Consider the following 24,194-nt stretch of genomic DNA (forward strand, 5'->3'; position numbering starts at 1 on the left):
TGGAGGGCCGTCGGGTCATAATCATTGCTCCAGACTGGCCCAGGCGAGCTTGGTACCCAGACCTGCTCAGTCTGTCCGTAGAGGTGCCGTGGCATCTCCCGGACCGCCCAGACCTTCTCTCACAAGGTCCGTTTTTCCGCCAGAATTCTGCGGCTCTCAGATTGACGGCGTGGCTCTTGAGTCCTGGATCCTGACGGCTTCAGACATTCCTTCCGAGGTCATCTCCACTATGACTCAGGCTCGGAAGTCTTCCTCGGCCAGGATTTACCACAGGACTTGTAGAATTTTCCTGTCCTGGTGTCGCTCTTCCGGCCATGCTCCTTTGCCGTTTTCCTTGCCGACCCTCCTGTCCTTTCTACAGTCCGGTCTGCAGCTAGGACTATCCCTCAATTCCCTCAAGGGACAGGTCTCGGCTCTGTCAGTGTTGTTCCAGCGGCGTATCGCCCGACTGGCCCAGGTGCGCACCTTCATGCAGGGCGCATCTCACATCATTCCTCCTTACCGGCGGCCTTTGGATCCCTGGGACCTTAATCTGGTCCTCACGGCCTTACAGAAACCCCCCTTTGAGCCTCTTAGGGAGGTTTCTTTGTTTCGACTTTCACAGAAAGTGGTCTTTCTAGTGGCCATAACTTCTCTCAGGAGAGTCTCTGATTTGGCTGCGCTCTCTTCGGAGTCACCCTTTTTGGTTTTTCACCAAGACAAGGTGGTTCTCCGTCCGACTCCGGACTTTCTCCCTAAGGTGGTGTCTCCTTTCCACCTTAACCAGGACATTTCATTGCCTTCCCTTTGTCCGGCCCCTGTGCATCGCTTTGAGAAAGCGTTGCATACTTTAGATTTGGTGCGGGCGCTCCGGATCTATGTGTCACGCACCGCTGCTCTTAGGCGGTGCACCTCTCTTTTTGTGCTGACCAAAGGTCAGCGCAAGGGTCTATCGGCTTCTAAACCGACCCTAGCTCGTTGGATTAGGTCGGCCATATCCGATGCCTACCAATGTTCTCAGGTGCCTCCCCCGCCGGGGATTAAGGCGCACTCGACCAGAGCTGTCGGTGCCTCTTGGGCTTTCAGGCGCCAGGCTACGGCTCAGCAGGTCTGTCAGGCTGCTACTTGGTCTAGTCTGCACACCTTTTCGAAGCACTACCAAGTGCATGCTCATGCTTCGGCAGATGCGAGCTTGGGCAGACGCATCCTTCAGGCGGCTGTCGCCCATTTGTGAAGTTAGGTTTTGCCTACTTCTCAGTTTTCTGTTTATTTCCCACCCATGGACTGCTTTGAGACGTCCTATGGTCTGGGTCTCCCATAAGGAACGATGAAGAAAAAGAGAATTTTGTTTACTTACCGTAAATTCTTTTTCTTATAGTTCCGACATGGGAGACCCAGCACCCTCCCTATTGCCTGTTGGCAGTTCTTGTTCCGTGTGTTTTCACCGGCTGTTGTTGTAGACAGAGGTTCCGGTTATTCCGGGTTTTACTCTATCTCTACTTATGGGTGGATGTCCTCCTTCAGCTTTTGCACTAAACTGGCTAGATTTGGTCATCCAGGGGGTGTATATGCTCGGAGGGAGGAGCTACACTTTTTAGTGTAGTACTTTGTGTGTCTTCCGGAGGCAGAAGCTATACACCCATGGTCTGGGTCTCCCATGTCTGAACTATAAGAAAAAGAATTTACGGTAAGTAAACAAAATTCTCTTTTTTCCCATATACCCTCAGTGGTCGCTCTCCTAAGGGACACTTATTGCTTACAGCATGTCATCCACAAGGAGCAAAGCCCCTAAGGCACAGGTTTTTTTCGCGGCCTGTACCTCTTGTGGGGCTATGTTGCCTGCGGGATCCACCTACCCTCACTGTGATCAATGCTTGATTCCTGCCACGCTTGCTCAGCCGGAGCCTAGGGCACTTATGGGCCCCTCGGCTCATGTAGATCCCCCTGCTCCCCCTGAGCAGGCTACAGGGACAGAGTCACTGTCATTGGCCTCTTTCGCTGAGAAACTCTCTCTGTCACTTTCTCAATCCATTGCACTGTCTATGGACAAATGGTCATCTAAGCTCCTTGAGGCATTGCAGTCCAGACCGGGCTCTTCACAGGCCCCGGCCCCTGTTAGTTTGTCTCCTCCAGGGCCTTCTCGGTCCGCGCCGCAGCGCGCTCCCATGATAGCCCCTAGGTCCCAGGCGGAGGACTCCTGCCCGGATCGCAGTCCCAGACCGGCTAAGCGGCCTCGCTGGGACTCTTCCCCGGCCTCCTCATGCTGCTCTGGATCTCAGCTTGAGGACTCTCAGGATGACGAGGTGGACGTGGGAGCTCAGGGCTCTGACCCTGACTTCGCCCTCAACCTTGATACCCCTGAGGGGGACGCCTTAGTAAATGATCTTATTTTGTCCATCAACCAGGTGTTGGATCTCTCTCCCCCGCCTCCACCTGTAGAGGAGTCGGCTTCTCAGCAGGAGAAACACCAATTTCGATTCCCCAAACGTACGCGCAATAAGTTTTCTTTATCGTTCCTATGGGAGACCCAGACCATGGGGTGTATAGCTACTGCCTCCGGAGGACACACAAAGTTACTACACTCAAAACGTGTAGCTCCTCCCTCCTAGCATATACACCCCCTGCTAGCCAGACCTAGCCAGTTTCATGCTTTGTGTCAGGAGGATCACACACACACACATGCATCCTTTTTTGATTTTTCATTTTTTCTAAAGATTTGGAAGAAAAGCGGGTCCACTGGACCCCCGGCATGTCCCTTCACACCCCCCTGGCGGCGGTGCTGTTAAGGTTGACTTCAGGGCAGAAATCCCTTCATGCCGCGCTCCTTCAACATCCCTTAGGGGCTCTGGCTTGAAGTTAGAGCCAACACGGTTCTCACCGCCTTGCAGGAGACCGGCCTCCATCCGCAGCCCTTTGGCAGGACCCTGCTGGACGGAGCACTGGACCCCCACCCCACCAGGGACTGGACCCTGCGTCTCAAAGCTAAGTATCGAGACGTTATTTAAGGGTCCTTCTGCAATGTGGGGCACTTTTATTGGTGGGACAGTGATTTTCTTTGATGACGCTGCTTTTTAATGTGTTTCCGGCCGGTTCCACAGATATTACTGAGAACCGCGCCGATGATGCCTGATTGTCGGCCGCGTGCATAACTCTAGGCCCCGGCTTCAGCCGCGGCCTAGTTTCGTTATTGTTCCCCTGCATGTCAGTCATGCAGGGGGACACTGCAGCGCCGCCCGCCGCCCGCCCTGCACAGGGGGGGACACTCCTTGTTGAGGAGATGATTCCCTCCCCTGTACATCTCCTTAGCCCTCCGTTCCCGCTCCTGGGTTAACCCCCGCCCCCCCCTCACTCTGGCGCCATTTCTTCGGCGCTCCATTGGGAGACCCAGACGATTGGGTGTATAGCTACTGCCTCCGGAGGCCACACAAAGCATTACACTAAAAAGTGTAAGGCCCCTCCCCTTCTGGCTATACACCCCCAGTGGGATCACTGGCTCACCAGTTTTCTGCTTTGTGCGAAGGAGGTCAGACATCCACGCATTGCTCCACGGTTTGTAGTCAGCAGTAGCTGCTGGCTATATCGGATGGAAGAAAAGAGGGCCCATATAGGGCCCCCAGCATGCTCCCTTCTCACCCGCGGTGGTGCTTGTAAGGTTGAGGTACCTATTGCTGGTACAGAGGCTGGAGCCCACATGCTGTTTTCCTTCCACATCCCCTGGAGGGCTCTGTGGAAGTGGGATCTTGCCGGCCCCCAAGCCCTGGGGCCGGGCTCCATCCACAGACCCAGAGAACCTGCTGGATTTGGAGCGGGAGTGCCGTTCAGGGACAAGGCCCTGCAACTTTCAGGTACTCTGTGTCCCCGGCAGGCACGGACACTCTCAAGGCTTGCTGAGCGTTATAATGCGCCGGGGACAGTAGCGCTGTGCGCTGGGGTTGGGTCACTGCAGCTTTGCTGAGTGACGTTACATGTTGGGAACTACTGCGCCGACCGCTCCTGGACCGGCGGCGCAGCTGCGACTTGTGGTGCGCCGGTGACTTTGCGCCGACCGCGCTTTTACGGCGGCGGCGCTTCTAACTTTAGCCCCCGGCTTCTGCGGCCTAGCGCCGCTTCGTTCCCGCCCCCACCCTGTCAATCAGGGTAGGGGAGAGACGCTGCTCAATTGGCAGCGCCGAGGGCTGGAGCTTTATTTACATGCTCCAGCCCTCTCACTAGGCACAGTGGGAAGCAGGCTTCCCGCTCTTCGTCTGTATACGCCCAGGGCCCGCCCCCCCTCTCCACAAGGACGCTGGCAGCCATTACACATGCGGTCTGGCTGGGGAAAGGCAGCAGGCTCTGGGAGACCCAGACTAAAGGGATTTCGGCGACCACACACCCGCTCCTAAGCGGGCGGTAAGCAGCACTTTAGTGCTGGCCCCACTAGTGCCTCAGTGTTATATTAGTGTACTTTTTTCTTGGTACCATATATATATATATAGTTGCACTGTAAGGTCGCTTCTTGGCTGGACACCCTGTACTGCTCTGATAAACGCAAGGGTGCCAAGGCACGGGCTGTATACACTGTTTGTACAGCATGTGGGGCTAATCTACCAGCAGGCTCCAATGACTGACATTGTGTGCAATGTTCAGTCCCAGTGGCACTTCGTCAGCCAGAGCCTATGGTGGTAGTGGCCCAGGCAGAGACGCCTGTGAACCCTGCCCCGGTGACGGGAACAGACTTTGCAGTTTTTGCTGATAAAATGTCTGTGACTATGACAAAAATCCTGGAGACCTTGCAGTCCAGGCCAGTTGTATTGCAGGGGTTGCAGTGTTCATTTGTACTTATGCTTGTATGCTATACATTGCACTGTATGGTCGCTATTCTGGGCTATATTCCCCTAGATGGCTAGTCTACAGCAGCAGAAAAGCAGGGGTGCCAGGGCACAGGCTTTCTATGCTGCGTGTATTGCATGTGCTGCAGTGTTCATTTGTACTTTATGCTTGTATACTATACATTGCACTGTACGGTCGCCATTCTTGGCTCTATATCCTAGATGGCTAGTCGGCAGCAGCATATAAGCAACACAGGCTTTCGATGCTGTTTTTACTGCATGTGATACTGTTCCACGGCACTGAACCCCATTGTGTGCAATGCTCCCCTGTAGCACTTAGTCAGCCGGGGTCTCTACTAGACGTGGCCAAAGGAACCACCTGTCAACCCTGTCCAAGGACAGGGACGGAGTTGCAATGGGATAGAGACTTGCAGTCCGGACAGGCCATGGGCAATCTGGATCAGTGCTCCCTGGCCATCCTCATATGGAATGTTGGATCTTTCTCCCTCAGCTCCCCCAGCGGAGGAGTCAGCTTCACAGCAGGAGAAGTCCCATTTCAGTAGCTCAAACGTATATTGAGTATTTTTCTGGCCACGCTGACTTCAGAGAAGCAGTCCAGGAACACCACGCTTACCAGATAAGCGTTTTCTCCAAACGTATTACGGATACACGTTATCCCTTTCCCCCTGACGTGGTCAAGCGCTGGACCCAGGGTCCAAAGGTGGATTCTCCAATCTCCAGGCTTGCGGCTAGAGCCATAGTTGCAGTGGAGATGGGACTTCACTTAAAGATGCCATTGACTGACAGATGGACTCTGGCTGAAATCTGTCTATGAGGCTATCGGCGTGTCGGTTGCTCCGGCATTCACAGCCGTAGGGGCACCCTAAGCTTCAGCTGTTCTTGCGCAGCTGGTCTTGAGCATATGTACATCTGTGCCGCAGGGGCGTCCGTAACCTCGCAATGTCTGCATTGCGACTTACCCTATTAATGCAGTCCTGGAAGGACAGTCGAGGTTTCGGTCCTTCCCAAACTCGGGCAGGTCCCAATTGTCCTCGTCCAAAAGGGCTGAAAAGCCTCAGAGGGGCTCAGCTTCCGGCCGGGCTCAATCACGCCCAAGGAAGGCAGACGGAGGAACCGCTACCAAGGCGGTCTCCTCATGACTCTCAGCTCTCTCATCTCTCCGCATCCGCGGTTGATGGCAGACTCGCTCGCCTTTGGCGACATTTAGCTGCCACAGGTCACAGACCGGTGGGTGAGGGACATTGTGCCCACGTGCACAGGGCAGAGTTCTGTTCTCGTCCTCCGACTCGATTCTTCAGACCGTCCCCACCTCCCCACCGAGCCGATGCTCTTCTGCAGGCAGAAGGAGTGGTAATCCCTGTTCCTCTTCAGGAACAAGACACGGTTTTCCTCCAATCTGGTTGTGGTGCCAAAAAAGGATGGCTCTTTCCGTTCCGTTCTGGACCTAAAACTGCTCAACAAGCACGTGGAGGCCAGGCGGTTCCGGATGAAACCCTCCGCTCCGTCATTGCCTCAATGTCTCAAGGAAAATTCCTAGCATCAATAGACATCAAAGATGCTTATCTCCACGTGCCGATTGCTACAGAGCCCATCTTCAGTTCGTAGCTCTGCCATTCGGTCTGGCGACAGCCCCACGGGTGTTCACCAAGGTCATGGCGGCAGGGGTAGCAGTCTTGCACTCACAGGGACACTCTATGATCCCTTACTTGGACGATCTACTTGGCAAGGCACCCTCTCAGGAGGCATGCCAACTCAGCCTGAATGTTGCGCTGGAGACTCTCCAGACGTTCGGGTGGATCATCAACTTCTCAAAGTCAAACCTGTCACCGACCCAATCACTAACGTATCTTGGCATGGAGTTTCATACCCTCTCAGCGCTAGTGAAGCTTCCGCTGGACAAGCAGCGGTCACTACAGACTGGGGTGCAGACTCTCCTTCAAGGTCAGTCGCACTCCTTAAGACGCCTCATGCACTTCCTCGGGAAGATGGTGGCGGCAATGGAGGCGGTTCCGTTTACGCAGTTTCATCTGCGTCCACTTCAATGGGACATTCTCCGCCAATGGGACGGGAAGTCAACATCCCTGAACAGGAAAGTATCCCTTTCACAGACGGCCAAGGACTCTCTGCAATGGTGGCTTCTTCCCACCTCATTATCACAGGGAAGATCCTTCCTACCACCGTCTTGGGCGGTGGTCACGACAGATGCGAGTCTGTCAGGGTGGGGAGCAGTTTTTCTCCACCACAGGGCTCAGGGTACGTGGACTCAGCAGGAGTCCACCCTTCAGATCAATGTTCTGGAAATCAGAGCAGTGTATCTTGCCCTACTAGCCTTCCAGCAGTGGCTGGAAGGAAGGCAGATCCGAATTCAGTCGGACAACTCCACAGCGGTGGCATACATCAACCACCAAGGGGGGACACGCAGTCGGCAAGCCTTCCAGGAAGTCCGGCGGATTCTGATGTGGGTGGAAGCCTCGGCCTCCACCATATCCGCAGTTCACATCCCCGGCGTAGAAAGTTGGGAAGCAGGCTTCCTCAGTCGCCAGGGCATGGACGCAGGGGAATGGTCCCTTCACCCGGACGTGTTTCAGGAAATCTGTCGCCGATGGGGAAGGCCGGACGTCGACCTAATGGCGTCCCGGCACAACAACAAGGTCCCAACCTTCATGGCACGGTCTCGCGATCAAAGAGCTCTGGCGGCAGACGCCCTAGTGCAAGATTGGTCGCAGTTCCGGCTCCCTTATGTGTTTCCACCTCTGGCACTCTTGCCCAGAGTGCTACGCAAGTTCAGATCCGATTGCAGCCGCGTCATACTCGTCGCCCTAGACTGGCCGAGGAGGGCGTGGTATCCGGATCTGTGGCATCTCACGGTCGACCAACCGTGGGCACTACCAGACCGACCAGACTTACTGTCCCAAGGGCCGTTTTTCCATCGGAATTCTGCGGCCCTGAACCTGACTGTGTGGCCATTGAGTCCTGGATCCTAGCGTCTTCAGGATTATCCCAAGGGGTCGTTGCCACCATGAGACAGGCTAGGAAGCCCACGTCCGCTAAAATCTACCACAGAACGTGGAGGATATTCTTATCCTGGTGCTCTGCTCAGGGAGTGTCTCCCTGGCCATTTGCATTGCCTACCTTTCTATCTTTCCTGCAATCTGGGTTAGAAAAAGGTTTGTCGCTCGGCTCCCTTAAAGGTCAGGTCTCGGCGCTATCCGTATTTTTTCAGAGGCGTTTGGCACGCCTTCCTAAGATGCGCACGTTCCTACAGGGGGTTTTGCCATATCGTACCCCCGTACAAGCGGCCGTTAGATCCAGGGGATCTGAACAGGGTACTAGTTGCCCTCCAGGAGCCGCCCTTCGAGCCTCTGAGGGAGGTTTCACTTTCTAGACTACAGAAAGTGGCTTTTCTGGTAGCGATCACATCTCTTCGGAGAGTGTCTGAGCTGGCAGCGCTGTCATCCAAGGCTCCCTTCCTGGTCTTCCACCAGGACAAGGTAGTGCTGCGCCCCATTCAGGAGTTTCTCCCGAAGGTGGTATCCTCTTTTCATCTTAATCAGGATATCTCTTTGCCTTCATTTTGTCCTCATGCAGTTCATCGGTATGAGAAGGATTTACATTTGTTAGATCTGGTGAGAGCACTCAGAATCTACATTTCCCGCACGGCGCCCTTGCGCCGTTCGGATGCACTCTTTGTCCTTGTCGCTGGTAAGCGCAAAGGGTCGCAGGCTTCTAAGGCCACCCTGGCTCGATGGATCAAAGAACCAATTCTTGAAGCCTACCGTTCTGCTGGGCTTCCGGTTCCATCAGGGCTGAAGGCCCATTCTACCAGAGCCGTGGGTGCGTCCTGGGCATTGCGACACCAGACTACGGCTCAACAGGTGTGCCAGGCAGCTACCTGGTCGAGTCTGCAAACTTTCACCAAACATTATCAGGTGCATACCTATGCTTCGGCGGACGCCAGCCTAGGTAGAAGAGTCCTGCAGGCGGCAGTTGCCTCCCTATAGGGGAGGGCTGTCTTGCAGCTCTATCATGAGGTATTCTTTACCCACCCAGGGACAGCTTTTGGACGTCCCAATCGTCTGGGTCTCCCAATGGAGCGCCGAAGAAGGGAATTTTGTTACTTACCGTAAATTCCTTTTCTTCTAGCTCCTATTGGGAGACCCAGCACCCGCCCTGTTGTCCTTCGGGATTTTTGGGTTTTTTCGGGTACACATGTTGTTCATGTTGAACGGTTTTTCAGTTCTCCGATGTTACTCGGAGTGAATTTGTTTAAACCAGTTATTGGCTTTCCTCCTTCTTGCTTTTGCACTAAAACTGGTGAGCCAGTGATCCCACTGGGGGTGTATAGCCAGAAGGGGAGGGGCCTTACACTTTTTAGTGTAATGCTTTGTGTGGCCTCCGGAGGCAGTAGCTATACACCCAATCGTCTGGGTCTCCCAATAGGAGCTAGAAGAAAAGGAATTTACGGTAAGTAACAAAATTCCCTTCTTTCTCAGCGTTCTTAGTACGCTGATCGGCGCTGGCTGCTCTGCAGTGCAGAGGGGGTAGATATCTGGCTGGGGGTCCAGGCTTGGAACCCGGGGGGGCACTCACAATAGCGGCCTGATAAGTCACAACCTCTGGTTGTGCACTTTTATACACTATCAGGGCATTCTGAAAGGGTTAATTCTTTATTACAGAACCTCTTCCTCAGCAGCATGTCTCACTAGGAGCAAAGCTCCAAGGCTGTAATATTGCCTGAACCGGCATAGGTCATACTGTAATGGTTCTTATGTGGTGGTGCCTCAGCCTGGAGTCTTCCCCAGGCTGAACCCCTGTCTTGGGTATTCTAGACAGAGCCCCCCACCTCTGCAGCAGGTCTCACAGAGCGAGGCTGCAGGCTGTTTTTATTATCCACTGCTGGTAGTCTCGTACGGCTGTACCGAGCTCCTAACCACTGTGGCCCCTCGGCTTGGGGGCTCATTCATGGTCCCCCCCAGCTGCTCCGGGTTCGGTGGCTGACCCCTGGGGGAATCTGTTTTCCAGGGGTCGCCTGTCCCGGCATCTGCTGAGCATGCAGCCCCCTTCTCAGGGCGTTTTCTGCTTGCTCAGCAAAGCTCACAGACCCCGTCCTCCTGACAGGGAGACGCAGGGTCCCCTGTCCTCCCCGTCCCGCAGCTCCGATACGAGCTGACTCACTGGACGAGGAGGATGTCTCTACCAGGGGCTCGGACGCTACTTTAGGTACTTTGATCCGTCCGTAGGTGACGCGGATGCGGATAATTGGATTGTGTCCATTATTCTATTGGGCCTCCATCCGCCGGTATCAGGGCAGTATTCCCCGCTGGCAGAAATGCATCAGTATACCTTTAACAAGACGAAGAGTGTGTTCCTTAACCACTCCAGTTTTCAGCCCGCTGCGTCCAAGCCCACAGCCTGTCCTGCAGATCCCACAGCGGGGTTCTGCTGCCTGTCTTCCCTCCCATCGGAGGTGATCAAGGAGTGTACTCATTCGCCAAGGGTGGCCACTCCGGTGTCTAGACTTTTAGCCCGGATAGTTGTATCAGTGGCTGACGGCATGGGATTTCTTGCAGGCCAATGGAGTAATTGTACCGGTTCCCAACTAGGAACGGTTCTGAGATTTTTGTTTAAATCTATGTCTAGTCCCCGAACAGGGCGGTGCCTTCCGACCTGGATCTTAGCTTTTCAAGCATGGTCAGGTGTGGCGTTTTCACATGGAGTCTCAGTCTTGTTCCGTGTGTTTTTTTTCACCGGATCAATCAAGAACCCAAGGAGATTCCCTAGCAGCCATCGGCATTGGAGATGCCTTTCTGCAGGGGTCAATCGCAGTTTCACACCAGCGTTGACTACGTTTTGCCATCGGAGTGGCCCAATTTGTGGCTCTTCCCTTAGGGTTAGCCACGGCCCCTCGAGTATTCTCATGGGGCTGCTGTGATTAGGGTCCTGCACCCCTAGGGATTGGCAGTGATCGTTTGTCCTGGACGGCCTTCTTCGGGGCTTCATCCAGTGCAGACTCTTAGCAGAGTACTTCGCTTACTCTCGCCACTCTAACCTATTCGGGTGGCTTGTCATTCTGTTCAAGTCCACTCTGAATTCGAACCAGAGGTTCTCAGGGACGCAATTCGAGACTCTGTCGGCTCTTGTGAAGCCGCTCTTAGTCGTTCAGTAGTCTCTCCGCTGGCGGTCGACGTCATTCTATCAGACACCAAATACAGGTGCTGGTCAGACGGTGGCGTCAATGGAAGCGATTCCTTGCCCGGTTTCTCCTGCGTCCTCTGAGACTGGATGTTTCCCGCTGTACACGCGAACTCCCTCCTTCCACGGGGTGGTGGTTTTGCCACTGACCGGGGGCTCGTTTGCAGTGGTGGTTTCGGCCACTCTGTCTCGGGGACGCTCCTTCCTGCCCCCGTCCCGGGTGATCCTCACCAGGGTGCTGGTCTTTCCGCCTTCGGAGCAGTATATCCCCACCGCGGAGCGCAGGGCGCTTGGACTCTGTCCGAATCAGCCCTCTAGATCAATGGGCTGGAAATCAGAGCTGTATTCTAGCTCTCTAAGCCTTCACCATCTTTGGGCGGCTAGGCACATTCGAGTTCAGTCGGATAACGTGACAGCGTTTTCCTACATCATCTTCCAGAGCGGGACACTCAGCCGCCTGGCAATCTTAGCGCCTCAACATCCTTCAGTGGACAAGGGACTCCTAGTCCACCGTAGCCGCAGCCCACATCCTATGTCAAGACTGCGAGGCAAACTATTTCAGCTGTCCAACCGTGGTCCACAATCCTCAGGTTTTGCAGTAGACACACTGGTTCAGATTTGATCCCAGCTTCGTCTCTACCTCTTGCCCAGAGTCCTGCGCAAGATCAGTAAAAAAGGGGGCCGTCGGGTCATTCTCTTACTCCAGACTGACCCAGGCAGGCTTGGTATCCTGACCTGCTCCTTTTGTCCGTTGGGTTGCCATGGCATCTTCCGGACCGTTCAGACTTTTTCTCAAAGGTCCGGTTTTTCCGTCAGAATTCTGGATTCTCAGATTGACGGCGTAGCTATTGAGTCCTGGATCTTGGCGACTTCTGGTATCCTTCCTGAAGTTGTCTTCCGCTATGACTCGAGCTCCAAGGTGTCCTTGGACCTTTTTAGCCTTGCCGACCCTCCTGTCCCTTCCAAGTCCGGTCTACAGCTAGGACTATCCCTCATTAACGGACAGGTCTCGGCTCTGTCAGTATCTGCCAGCGGCGTATTGTCCGGCTGGCTCCGGTGCGCCCCTTTAAGGGCGCGTCTCACATCGTTCCGCCTTCCGGCGGCCTATGGAGCCTTGGGACCTTAATCCGGTCCTCCCGGTTCCCGGAAACCCCCCTTTGCGCCTCTTAGGGAGGTTTCTTTGTTTCATCTCTCACAGAAAGTAGTCTTTCTAGTGGCTATAATTTCCCGCCAGGAAGTTCTGGCTGCACTCTCTGAGTAACCCCCTTCTTGGTCTTTTGCATCAAGACAAGTTGGTCTCCGTCCGATTCCGGACTTTTTTCCCTAAGGTGGTTATAGCTTCCACCTTATCCGGGGCAATTTTCCTGCCTTCATTTTGTCCGGCTCCTGTTCATCGCTTTGAGGAAGTGTTGCATATCCTGGATCTGGTGCGGGCCCCCCGGATCTATGTGTCTCGCACCGCCGTTATTAGGCGGTGCACCTCTCTCTCTGGTACTGACTGCTAGTCAGCGTAGCGGTCTCTCGGCATCTAAGCCGACCCTGGTTCGTTGGCTTAGGTCGGCCATTTCCGAGGCCTACAAGTGTACTCAAGTGCCTTCCCCGCCGGGGATCAGAGCACATTTGATCAGACCTGTCGGTGCCTTTTGGGCTTTCAGGCACCAGGCTACGGCTCAGTAGGTCTGTCAGACTGCAGCTCGAATTAGTCTGCATACTTTTTCGACGCTCTATCCAAGGCATGCTCTTGCTTTGGCAGACGCGGGCTTCGGCAGACGCATCTTTCAGGCGTCTGTCGCCCATTTGTGAAGTTGGGTTTTCCTGCTTCTCAGTTTTCTGTTTATTCCCACCCATGGACTGCTTTAGGACGTCCCATGGTCTGGGTCTCCCATAGGAACGATAAAGAAAAAGAGAATTTTGTTACTTACCGTAAATTCTTTTTCTTATAGTTCCGTCATGGGAGACCCAGCACCCTCCCTATTGCCTGTTGGCAGGTTTCTTGTTCCGTGTGTCTTCACCGGCTGTTATTGTTGTAGACAGAGGTTCCGGTTCTGCCGGATTTTACTCCGTCTCTTCTTGTGGGTGGATGTCCTCCTTCAGCTTTTGCACTAAACTGGCTAGGTCTGGCTAGCAGGGGGTGTATATGCTAGGAGGGAGGAGCTACACGTTTTGAGTATAGTAACTTTGTGTGTCCTCCGGAGGCAGTAGCTATACACCCCATGGTCTGGGTCTCCCATGACGGAACTATAAGAAAAAGAATTTACGGTAAGTAACAAAATTCTCTTTTTTTGATCACTCTAACTTCAGGGACGCTGTCCAGAAGCCCAGAGCGGTCCCGGACAAGCGCTTTGCTAAAAGGCACTCTGACACATGTTATCCCTTTCCACCTGAAGTCGTTAAGGGCTGGGCACACTCACCCAAGGTGCATCCGCCAGTCTCTAGATTGGCTGCTAGGTCCGTTGTGTCTGTTGCCGATGGCTCATCCCTGAAGGATGCCACTGACAGACAGACAGAGCTCTTGGTGAAGTCTATTTATGAGGCCACGGGCGCGTCTTTTGCCCCGGCCTTTGCGGCCGTGTGGGCTCTCCAAGCAATCTCGGCATGTCTGTCTGAGATTAATGCTGTCACGCGGAATTCTGCTCCGCATGTTTCTTCCTTGACCTCTCAGGCATCAGCATTTTCGTCCTACGCCATGAACGCCGTCCTGGACTCCGCTAGCCGTACGGCCGTGGCATCCGCTAACTCTGTGGCTGTCCGCAGGGCCATGTGGCTGCGCGAATGGAAAGCAGACTCTGCTTCCAAAAGGTTCTTAACTGGTTTGCCTTTTTCTGGCGAACGTTTATTTGGCGAACGGCTGGATGAGATTATTAAGGAATCCTTGGGAAAGGACTCCTCCTTACCACAGTCCAAACCTAAGAGACCTCAGCAGAGAAAGATCCAATCGAGGTTTCGGTCCTTTCGTCCCTCCGCCAAGCCCCAAGCCTCTTCGTCCAACCGGCCGGAGAAAGGCCAGAGGAACTCCTGCGTGGCAGTCCAAGTCACGCCCCCAAAAGGCCGCAGGAGGCACTGCCTCCAAGACGGCCTCCTCATGACTCTCGGCCTCACCTACCCACATCCTCGGTCGGTGGCAGGCTCTCCCGCTTTGGCGACGCCTGGTGGCCACACGTTCAAGACCGTTGGTTGAGAGATATTCTGTCTCATGGTTACAGGATAGAGTTCAGCTCTCGTCCTGCGGCTCGTTTCTTCAGAACCTCCCCACCCCCTGCACAGGCCGACGCACTTTTTCAGGCAGTGGACGCTCTGAAGATGGAAGGAGTTGTGATTCCCGTCCCCTTTCAGGAACGTGGTCGCGGATTTTACTCCAACTTGTTCGTGGTGCCAAAAAAGGACGGGTCATTCCGTCCCGTTCTGGACCTCAAGCTGCTCAACAGACATGTGAGAACCAGACAGTTTCGGATGGAATCTCTCCGCTCAGTCATCGCTTCGATGTCACAAGGAGACTTCCTAGCATCGATCGACATCAAGGATGCTTATCTCCATGTGCCGATCGCACCCGAACATCAACGTTTCCTGCGTTTCGCCATCGGGGACGAACACCTCCAGTTCGTCGCATTGCCCTTCGGCCTGGCGACAGCCCCACGGGTTTTCACCAAATTCATGGCATCCGTCGTGGCGGTCCTGCACTCTCAGGGCCACTCGGTGATCCCCTACTTGGACGATCTCCTAGTCAGGGCCCCTTCTCGGGTGGCGTGTCAACGAAGTCTTACCGTCACTCTGTCGACTCTCCAGCAGTTCGGGTGGATCATCAATTTCCCGAAATCCAAGTTGACGCCGACCCAATCACTGACTTACCTCGGGATGGAGTTTCATACCCAGCAAGCGTTAGTCAAGCTGCCGCGCGACAAACAGCTTTCTCTGCAGGCGGGGGTGCAATCACTTCTTCGGAGTCAGTCACACCCCTTACGGCGCCTCATGCACTTCCTGGGGAAGATGGTTGCAGCTATGGAGGCAGTGCCGTTCGCGCAATTCCATCTACGGCCACTCCAATGGGACATTCTTCGCAAATGGGACAAGAGTGCGGCTTCCCTCGACAAGAACATCTCTCTTTCCCTTGCAACCAAAACATCACTTCAGTGGTGGCTCCTACCCACATCTCTGTCTCGGGGAAAATCCTTCCTACCTCCAACCTGGGCCATGGTCACCACGGACGCGAGCCTGTCAGGTTGGGGAGCGGTTTTTCTCCACCACAGGGCTCAAGGAACCTGGACTCCGATAGAATCGTTCCTTCAGATCAATATCCTGGAGATAAGGGCAGTATATCTAGCCCTATTGGCTTTCCATCGGTGGCTGGAGGGCAGGCAGATCCGAATCCAGTCGGACAGCGCCACTGCCGTCGCCTACATCAACCACCAAGGCGGCACTCGCAGTCGTCAAGCCTTCCAGGAAGTCCGGCGGATTCTGCAGTGGGTGGAAGCCACAGGCTCCACCATCTCCGCAGTTCACATCCCGGGCGTAGAAAACTGGGAAGCAGATTTTCTCAGTCGCCAGGGCATGGACGAGGGGGAATGGTCTCTGCACCCAGACGTTTTTCGAGAGATCTGTCGCCGCTGGGGAACGCCGGACGTCGATCTCATGGCGTCACGACACAACAACAAGGTCCCGGCCTTCATGGCACGGTCTCAGGATCACAGAGCTCTGGCAGCGGACACTTTAGTCCAGGATTGGTCGCAGTTTCGACTGCCTTATGTGTTTCCCCCTCTGGCGATGCTGCCCAGGGTACTACGCAAAATCAGGTCCGACTGCCGTCGCGCCATTCTCGTCGCTCCAGACTGGCCGAGGCGGTCGTGGTATCCGGATCTGTGGCATCTCACGGTGGGACAACCGTGGGCGCTTCCAGACCGCCCAGACTTGCTGTCACAAGGGCCGTTTTTCCATCTGAATTCTGTGGCCCTCAACCTGACTGTGTGGCCATTGAGTCCTGGCTCCTAGCGTCTTCAGGGTTATCTCAGGATGTCATTGCCACCATGAGACAAGCCAGGAAGCCAACGTCCGCCAAGATCTATTACAGGTCTTGGCAAATCTTCCTATCCTGGTGCGCTGATAACGGTTTTCCTCCATGGCCGTTTGCCTTACCCACATTCCTTTCATTCCTACAATCTGGAATGGACAAGGGTTTGTCCCTCGGCTCTCTCAAGGGCCAAGTATCGGCGCTCTCCGTATTTTTTCAAAAGCGTCTAGCCAGGCTTCCGCAGGTCCGCACGTTCCTGCAGGGGGTCTGTCACATGGTCCCACCTTACAAACGTCCGTTGGAACCTTGGGATCTTAACATGGTCCTGACGGCTCTTCAAAAGCCGCCTTTTGAGCCGCTGCGGGATGTCTCTCTCTCCCGTCTTTCGCAGAAGGTGGCCTTCCTGGTGGCAGTCACATCACTTCGGAGAGTGTCTGAGCTTGCAGCGCTGTCATGCAAAGCCCCCTTCCTGGTTTTTCACCAGGATAAGGTGGTTCTGCGTCCTGTCCCGGAATTTCTCCCTGAGGTGGTATCCCCTTTTCATCTAAATCAGGATATCTCCTTGCCTTCCTTTTGCCCTAATCCAATTCACCAGTGTGAAAAGGATTTGCACTCTTTGGATCTAGTGAGAGCACTCCGGTTCTACGTGTCTCGCACGGCGCCCCTGCGCCGTTCAAATGCGCTCTTTGTCCTTGTCGCTGGCCAGCCTAAGGGCTCTCAGGCCTCCAGGTCAACCTTGGCTCGGTGCATCAAGGAACCGATTCTCGAGGCCTACTGTTCTTCTGGGCTTCCGCTCCCTTCAGGGCTGAAAGCCCATTCTACCAGAGCCGTGGGTTCGTCCTGGGCATTGCGGCATCGGGCTACGGCTCAGCAGGTGTGTCAGGCAGCTACGTGGTCTAGTCTGCACACTTTCACGAAACACTATCAAGTGCATACCTATGCTTCGGCAGACGCCAGTCTAGGTAGGCGAGTCCTTCAGGCGGCGGTTGCCCACCTGTAAGAGGGGGCCGTTTTCGGCTCTTTTTATTGAGGTATTCTTTTACCCACCCAGGGACTGCTCTTGGACGTCCCAATTGTCTGGGTCTCCCAATGGAGCGACAAAGAAAAAGGGAATTTTGTTTACTTACCGTAAATTCCTTTTCTTCTAGCTCCTATTGGGAGACCCAGCACCCACCCCTGTGCCCTTTGGGCTGGTTGTTCTTTTGTGTACACATGTTGTTGATGTTGAATTGTTCTTTTGGTTCATGGTCTTCAGTTCTCCGAACATCCTTTCGATTGAATTTACCCTAGACCAATTTATAAGTTTTCTCCTTCCTGGTTTTGCACCAAAACTGAGGAGCCCGTGGTCCACGGGAGGGTGTATAGGCAGAGGGGAGGGGTTACACTTTTTAAAGTGTAATACTTTGTGTGGCCTCCAGAGGCAGAAGCTATACACCCAATTGTCTGGGTCTCCCAATAGGAGCTAGAAGAAAAGGATTTTACGGTAAGTAAACAAAATTCCCTTTTTTCTAGTAGCAGGTTCCTGCCCACCAATTAAATTGTAGGCTATTAAGCCCAGAGAAAGGCATTGCAAGGTAGTGGCCCATCATATCAGATACGCCTTGACACTGGCTGCTGGGCTCACATAAACCTGACCTTTTTTTTTATACCTTAAGTGTCTAAACTTTAAAGTTTATTTCCTTAGCAGTAATGCCTGTCCAAATTCTTATATTGAATGTCTGTACAGCTGTTTATTTGTTAGTTTATTTCACGTTCAGTTTGCACTTGTTCACACTTGTCTGTTAGGACGTGCCATCAGTTTACTTATTTTAAGGGATGATTGAATACCTCAAATAATCGGCTTTGCGAATATTTGCCGAATAGGTCGCCACTATTCGCGAATATTCGATGCGCAATGTAAGTCTATGGGAAACCCGAATAACAACTATTAGGAACTATTCGGGCTTCCCATAGACTTACATTGCGCATCGAATAGTCGCATAGCGGCGACCTATTTGTTGGATATTCGCGAAGCCGAATATTTGAGGTATTCGATCATCCCTACTTATTTTACCAAAATAATCAACACTTGCTGCATTCCACGTGTGTGTGTGTGTATATGTGTATGTATGTATGTATGTATGTGTGTGTGTGTGTGTATATATATATATATATATATAATATAATTTTTTTTTTATTTTTTTATAAATAATATATTTCTATAAATATATTTTAATTTTATATATAGATAGATAGATAAAGATATATATATATATATATATTTCTTTATCGTTCCTTTGGGAGACCCAGAGCTTGGGTGTTTAGCTTCTGCCTCCGGAGGACACACAAAGTACTACACTTAAAAGTGTAGCTCCTCCCTCTGAGCTTATACACCCCCTGGTGAGCCAGACCCAGCCAGTTTATCGCTTTGTGTTCAGGAGGCATACATCCACACATGCATTCTCATATGATTTTTTTCCTTTTTGGAATGAGATTGAAGAAGTGCGGGTCCTCATCTGGACCCCCGGCATGTCCCTTCTCACCCCACTGTGTCGGCGGTGTTTTAAGGTTGATTTTCAAGGCTGGAGCCTTACATGCCGTGCTCCTTCACCATCCCTCCTGGGCTCTGGCTTGAAGTGGGAGCCAGCACGGTCTCCATGCCTGGCAGGAGACCGGTCTCCATCCGCAGCCCTTCAGGACCCTGCTGGACCGGAGCACTCATCCCCAGGGACCTGGCCCTGCGTTTCAGCAGCTAAGTACCTGAGACGTTTATATATTGGGGGTCCCTGTGCATTATTGTTTGGGGAGAGTGTGCTTACTGTATTTATTGGCATTTCCGGCGGGTTCTCTATCTGTCGCCCGAGAACCGTGCCGATGGTGCCTGCGCGTCGGCCTCGCCGCTCAAATTTAGGCCCCGGCTTTGCCGGAGGCCTAGTTTCTGTTCACTGCTCTCGCATGTCACTCATGCAGAGGGACAGGCTCGGCTCCTCCCGGCGGCCGTTCTGCACAGGGGAGGGACACTCCCCACTGCTGTGCGTGTCTCCTCCCCTCTAGGTCTCCATGGCCCTCCAGATCCCGCTCTCCAAGCCAAGTCCCGCCCCCTCTCTTCGCTCCGGCGGCCATTTTCTCAGACAGGGTTCACTCGGCGCTGGTCTGCACTCTGCATCCCTGCTGAGGTGCTGTGCATTGGGGGTCCGGGCTTCGGGATCTGGAGGGCACACAACACCGCTTCCAGCGGTCTGGTAAGCCACAACCGGTCTTTGGTTGTGGACCTCTGTAAATACTCTCTGGGGTTCATTCTCTTGCAGAGCCCCCACTCCAGCAGCATGTCTCACACGAGGAGCAAGGCTCCAAAGCTTTATGCTGTATGCGCTGCATGTAAGCTCCTGCTGCCTGAACCGAGCACCTATCCACATTGTGATGCCTGCTCTAACTTGGCGGTGCCACAGCCTGGAGCCTCACCCCCAGTGGTTTCTCAGGCTGCTCCTGCACCTGTGGCTGAACCCCCGACCTGGGTAGAATCCTTTTCTAGGTCTATCTCCCAGTCTTTTGCTGAGTCCATGGGACTTCTGTACAGGACTTTGATGAATATGCATCAGCCCCCTTCACAGGGTGCCTCTACTGCTAAGGGTCCCTTAGGACCGGAGCTCACAGAGGATTCATCATCAGGGCCCAGACCCCGTCCTCCTAAGAGGAGATGCAGGGTTTCCTCTCCCTCCTCCTCCCGCGGCTCTGATTCAAGAGCTGACTCGCAGGATGAGGAGGATGCCTTTACAGGGGGCTTGGAGGCTAACTCCATGTACCCCATTGATCTGTCCGAGGGTGACTCAGATCTTAGTGACTTGATTGCTTCTATTAATTCTGTGCTGGATCTCAATCCGCCAGTGTCAGAGGAGCAACCCTCTCTGGCAGAAAAGCACCAGTTTACCTTGCCTAAGAGAGTAAAGAGTGTGTTCTTTAACCACTCGAGTTTTCAGGCCGCTGTGACCAAACCCAGGGCCTGTCTTGACAAACGCTTCCCAAAGCGTGGTTCTGATGACCGTTTTCCCTTTCCACCTGAGGTGGTCAAGGAGTGGGCTCATTCCCCAAAGGTAGACCCTCCGGTGTCTAGGCTCTCAGCCCGGACTGTTGTGTCAGTGGCTGACGGCACTTCCCTTAAGGATTCCACTGTCCGTCAGATTGACCTTCTGGCCAAATTCGTGTATGAAGCGGCGGGGGCCGCGTTTTCCCCGACTTTTGCAGCAGTGTGGGCTCTCAAAGCCATCTCTGCTTCTCTAGAGGAGATGCATTCCCTCACCAGGGAATCTATGCCCGAAATGGTTGCCTTAACTTCTCAAGCTTCAGCTTTTTCATCTTATGCCATGTCTGCCATGCTGGAGGCTTCTCACCGCACTGCGGTGGCTTCGGCTAATTCCCTCGTTAATTGCAGGATCTTGTGGCTTCGAGAGTGGAAGGCAGATGCTTCTTCAAAGAAGTACCTTGCTGGGCTCCCTTTTGCTGGGTCCCGGCTGTTCGGAGAACAGCTGGATGAAATTATTAAGGAAGCTACTGGCGGGAAGAGTACTTCCATGCCACAAACCAAAACCAGGAAACCTGCCCAGGGTAGGAATCAATCGAGGTTTCGTTCCTTTCGTTCCTCCAACTGGTCATCCTCTAAGCCCTCGGCCTCGTCCGCTAACTCAGCCAAGGACCAGAAATCCAACTGGCGCCCAAAAGCGCGTCCACAGAAGACCGCAGGAGGTGCTGCCACTAAGGCAGCCTCCTCGTGACTCTCTGCCTGCTCCGGCGACGTCCTTAGTCGGTGGCAGTCTCTCCCACTTTGGCGACGCTTGGTTTCAACACGTCTCCGATCAGTGGGTGAGAGATATCATCTCCCACGGCTACAGGATAGAATTCTCTTCCAGCCCGCCAAACAGATTTTTTCTGTCAAGTCCCCCCTGCTCCAAGGCCGCCGCCTTCTCACAGGCCGTGGCATCCTTGCAGGCCAACGGAGTGATTGTACCAGTTCCCGCCCGGGAACGGTTCAGAGGTTTCTACTCAAATCTCTTCCTAGTTCCCAAAAAGGACGGTACCTTTCGGCCCATCCTGGATCTCAAGCTTCTCAACAAGCATGTTCAGGTGCGGCATTTTCGCATGGAGTCTCTGCGATCAGTCATTGCCTCTATGACCCAAGGGGAGTTCCTGGCGTCCATCGACATCAGAGATTCCTATCTGCATGTGCCAATTGCAGTTTCACACCAGCGTTGGCTACGTTTTGCAATAGGAGAAGATCATTTCCAATTTGTGTCTCTCCCCTTCGGGTTAGCCACGGCCCCTCAGGTATTCACCAAGGTCATGGCAGCAGTGATTGCGGTTCTGCACCTCCAGGGGTTGGCAGTGATTCCTTACCTGGACGACCTTCTAGTCAAGGCTTCATCCAGCGCAGACTGTCAGCGGAGTGTCTCGCTCACTCTCGCCACCCTAGCCCAATTCGGGTGGATTGTCAATCTTCCCAAATCCACTCTGACTCCGACCCAGAGTCTCACGTACCTTGGGATGCAGTTCGAGACTTTGCCGGCATTTGTGAAGTTGCCCTTAGTCAAACAGCAGTCCCTCCAGCTAGCGGTGCGCTCTCTGCTGAGGCCCCGCCGTTATACCCTCAGGCGTCTGATGCAGGTGCTGGGTCAAATGGTGGCGTCCATGGAGGCTGTTCCCTTTGCTCAGTTCCATCTGCGCCCCCTGCAGCTGGACATTCTCCGCTGTTGGGACAAGCGGCCTTCCTCCTTGCATAGGTTAGTGGCTCTGTCGCCACAGACCAGGAGCTCTCTTCAGTGGTGGCTTCGGCCCCTCTCCCTGTCCCAAGGGCGCTCCTTCCTGGCCCCGTCCTGGGTGATTCTCACCACGGATGCCAGTCTATCCGGCTGGGGAACGGTATGTCTCCACCACAGAGCGCAGGGCACTTGGACTCCGTCCGAGTCAGCCCTTTCAATCAATGTGCTGGAAACCAGAGCCGTGCTTCTAGCTCTCCTAGCTTTTCACCACCTGTTGGCGGGCAGGCACATTCGAGTCCAGTCAGAAAATGCGACAGCGGTTGCCTACATCAATCACCAAGGCGGGACACGCAGCCGCCTGGCAATGATGGAGGTACAACGCATCCTTCAATGGGCGGAGGACTCCAGGTCCGCCATATCCGCAGTCCACATCCCAGGTGTGGAAAACTGGGAGGCAGATTATCTCAGCTGTCAAATCGTGGACGGTGGCGAGTGGTCCCTGCACCCAGCAGTGTTTCAGTCAATCTGCCGCAAGTGGGGCACTCCGGACGTGGACTTAATGGCATCCCGTCACAACAACAAAGTTCCTGTTTACGTGGCTCGCTCCCACGATCCTCAGGCCTTCGCCGCGGACGCTCTGGTTCAAGACTGGTCCCAGTTTCGTCTTTCCTACGTGTTTCCCCCTCTAGCTCTCTTGCCCAGAGTCCTGCGCAAGATCAGAATGGAGGGCCGTCGAGTCATCCTCATTGCACCGGACTGGCCCAGGCGAGCTTGGTATCCAGACCTGCTCCATCTGTCCGTAGAGATGCCGTGGCATCTCCCGGACCGTCCAGACCTACTCTCGCAAGGTCCGTTTTTCCGCCCGAATTCTGCGGCTCTCAAATTGACGGCGTGCCTCTTGAGTCCTGGATTTTGATGGCTTCTGGTATCCCTCCTGAAGTCATCTCCACTATGACTCGGGCCCGTAAGTCTTCCTCCGCTAAGATCTATCACAGGACTTTGGAAAATTTTCCTGTCCTGGTGTCGCTCTACCGACCATCCTCCTTGGCCATTCTCCTTGCCGACCCTTCTGTCTTTTCTACAATCCGGTCTGCAGCTAGGACTGTCCCTCAACTCTCTCAAGGGACAAGTCTCAGTTCTGTCAGTTCTGTTCCAGCGGCGTCTCGCTCGGCTGGCTCAGGTCCGCACCTTCATGCAAGGCGCGTCTCACATCATTCCGCCTTATCGGCGGCCCTTGGATCCCTGGGACCTTAACTTGGTCCTCACGGTATTGCAGAAACCCCCTTTTGAGCCTCTTAGGGGGGTTTCTTTGTATCGTCTTTCTCAGAAGGTGGCCTTTCTGGTGGCCATAACTTCCCTCAGGAGAGTCTCTGATTTGGCTGCGCTCTCTTCGGAGTCACCTTTTTTAGTTTTTCATCAAGACAAGGTGGTTCTCCGTCCGACTCCGGACTTTCTTCCAAAGGTGGTCTCTCCTTTCCACCTTAACCAGGACATTACCCTACCTTCCTTCTGTCCGGCTCCTGTTCATCGCTTTGAAAAAGCGCTGCATACTCTGGATCTGGTGCGTGCTCTCCGGATCTATGTGTCTCGCACCGCTGCGCTTAGGCGGTGCACCTCTCTTTTTGGTGCTAACCACAGGTCGGCGCAAGGGCCTCCCTGCTTCTAAGCCGACCTTAGCCCGTTGGATTAGATCGACCATTTCGGACGCTTACCAGAGTACTCAGGTGCCGCCCCCGCCGCGGATCAAGGCACATTCGACCAGAGCTGTCGGTGCCTCTTGGGCTTTCAGGCACCAGGCTACGGCTCAACAAGTCTGTCAGGCTGCCACTTGGACTAGCCTGCATACCTTCTCGAAGCACTACCAAGTGCATGCTCATGCTTCGGCAGATGCGAGCTTGGGCAGACGCATCCTTCAGGCGGCTGTCGCCCATTTGTGAAGTTAGGTTTTGCCTACTTCTTAGTTTTTTCTGTTTATTCCCACCCAGGGACTGCTTTGGAACGTCCCAAGGTCTGGGTCTCCCAAAGGAACGATAAAGAAAAAGAGAATTTTGTTTACTTTCCGTAAATTCTTTTTCTTATAGTTCCGTATTGGGAGACCCAGCACCCTCCCTGTTGCCTGTTGGCAATTTCTTGTTCCGCGTGTTATCACCGGCTGTTGTCGTGGACAGAGTCTCCGGTTGTTCCGGCTCTTGCTCTGGTCTACTTGTGGGTGGCTATTCTCCTTCAGCTTTTGCACTAAACTGGCTAGGACTGGCTACCAGGGGGTGTATAAGCTCAGAGGGAGGAGCTACACTTTTTAGTGTAGTACTTTGTGTGTCCTCCAGAGGCAGAAGCTAAACACCCAAGGTCTGGGTCTCCCAATACGGAACTATAAGAAAAAGAATTTACGGTAAGTAAACAAAATTCTTTTATATATATATATATATAGCTCCTCCCTCCGGGCTATATACACCCCCTGGATGA

The 24,194-nt window shown here is 53.8% G+C and overlaps 1 protein-coding gene across 2 annotated transcripts in view; it reads left to right on the top strand.

The window, feature by feature from the left end:
- Positions 1-24,194, top strand: part of FAM91A1 (family with sequence similarity 91 member A1) — a 194,358-nt gene that overhangs the window by 15,165 nt on the left and 154,999 nt on the right. The gene's annotated exons all lie outside the window — the stretch shown is intronic.

This window comes from Anomaloglossus baeobatrachus, chromosome 6 (assembly GCF_048569485.1).
Source record: "Anomaloglossus baeobatrachus isolate aAnoBae1 chromosome 6, aAnoBae1.hap1, whole genome shotgun sequence".
NCBI classification, from domain to species: Eukaryota; Metazoa; Chordata; class Amphibia; order Anura; family Aromobatidae; genus Anomaloglossus; species Anomaloglossus baeobatrachus.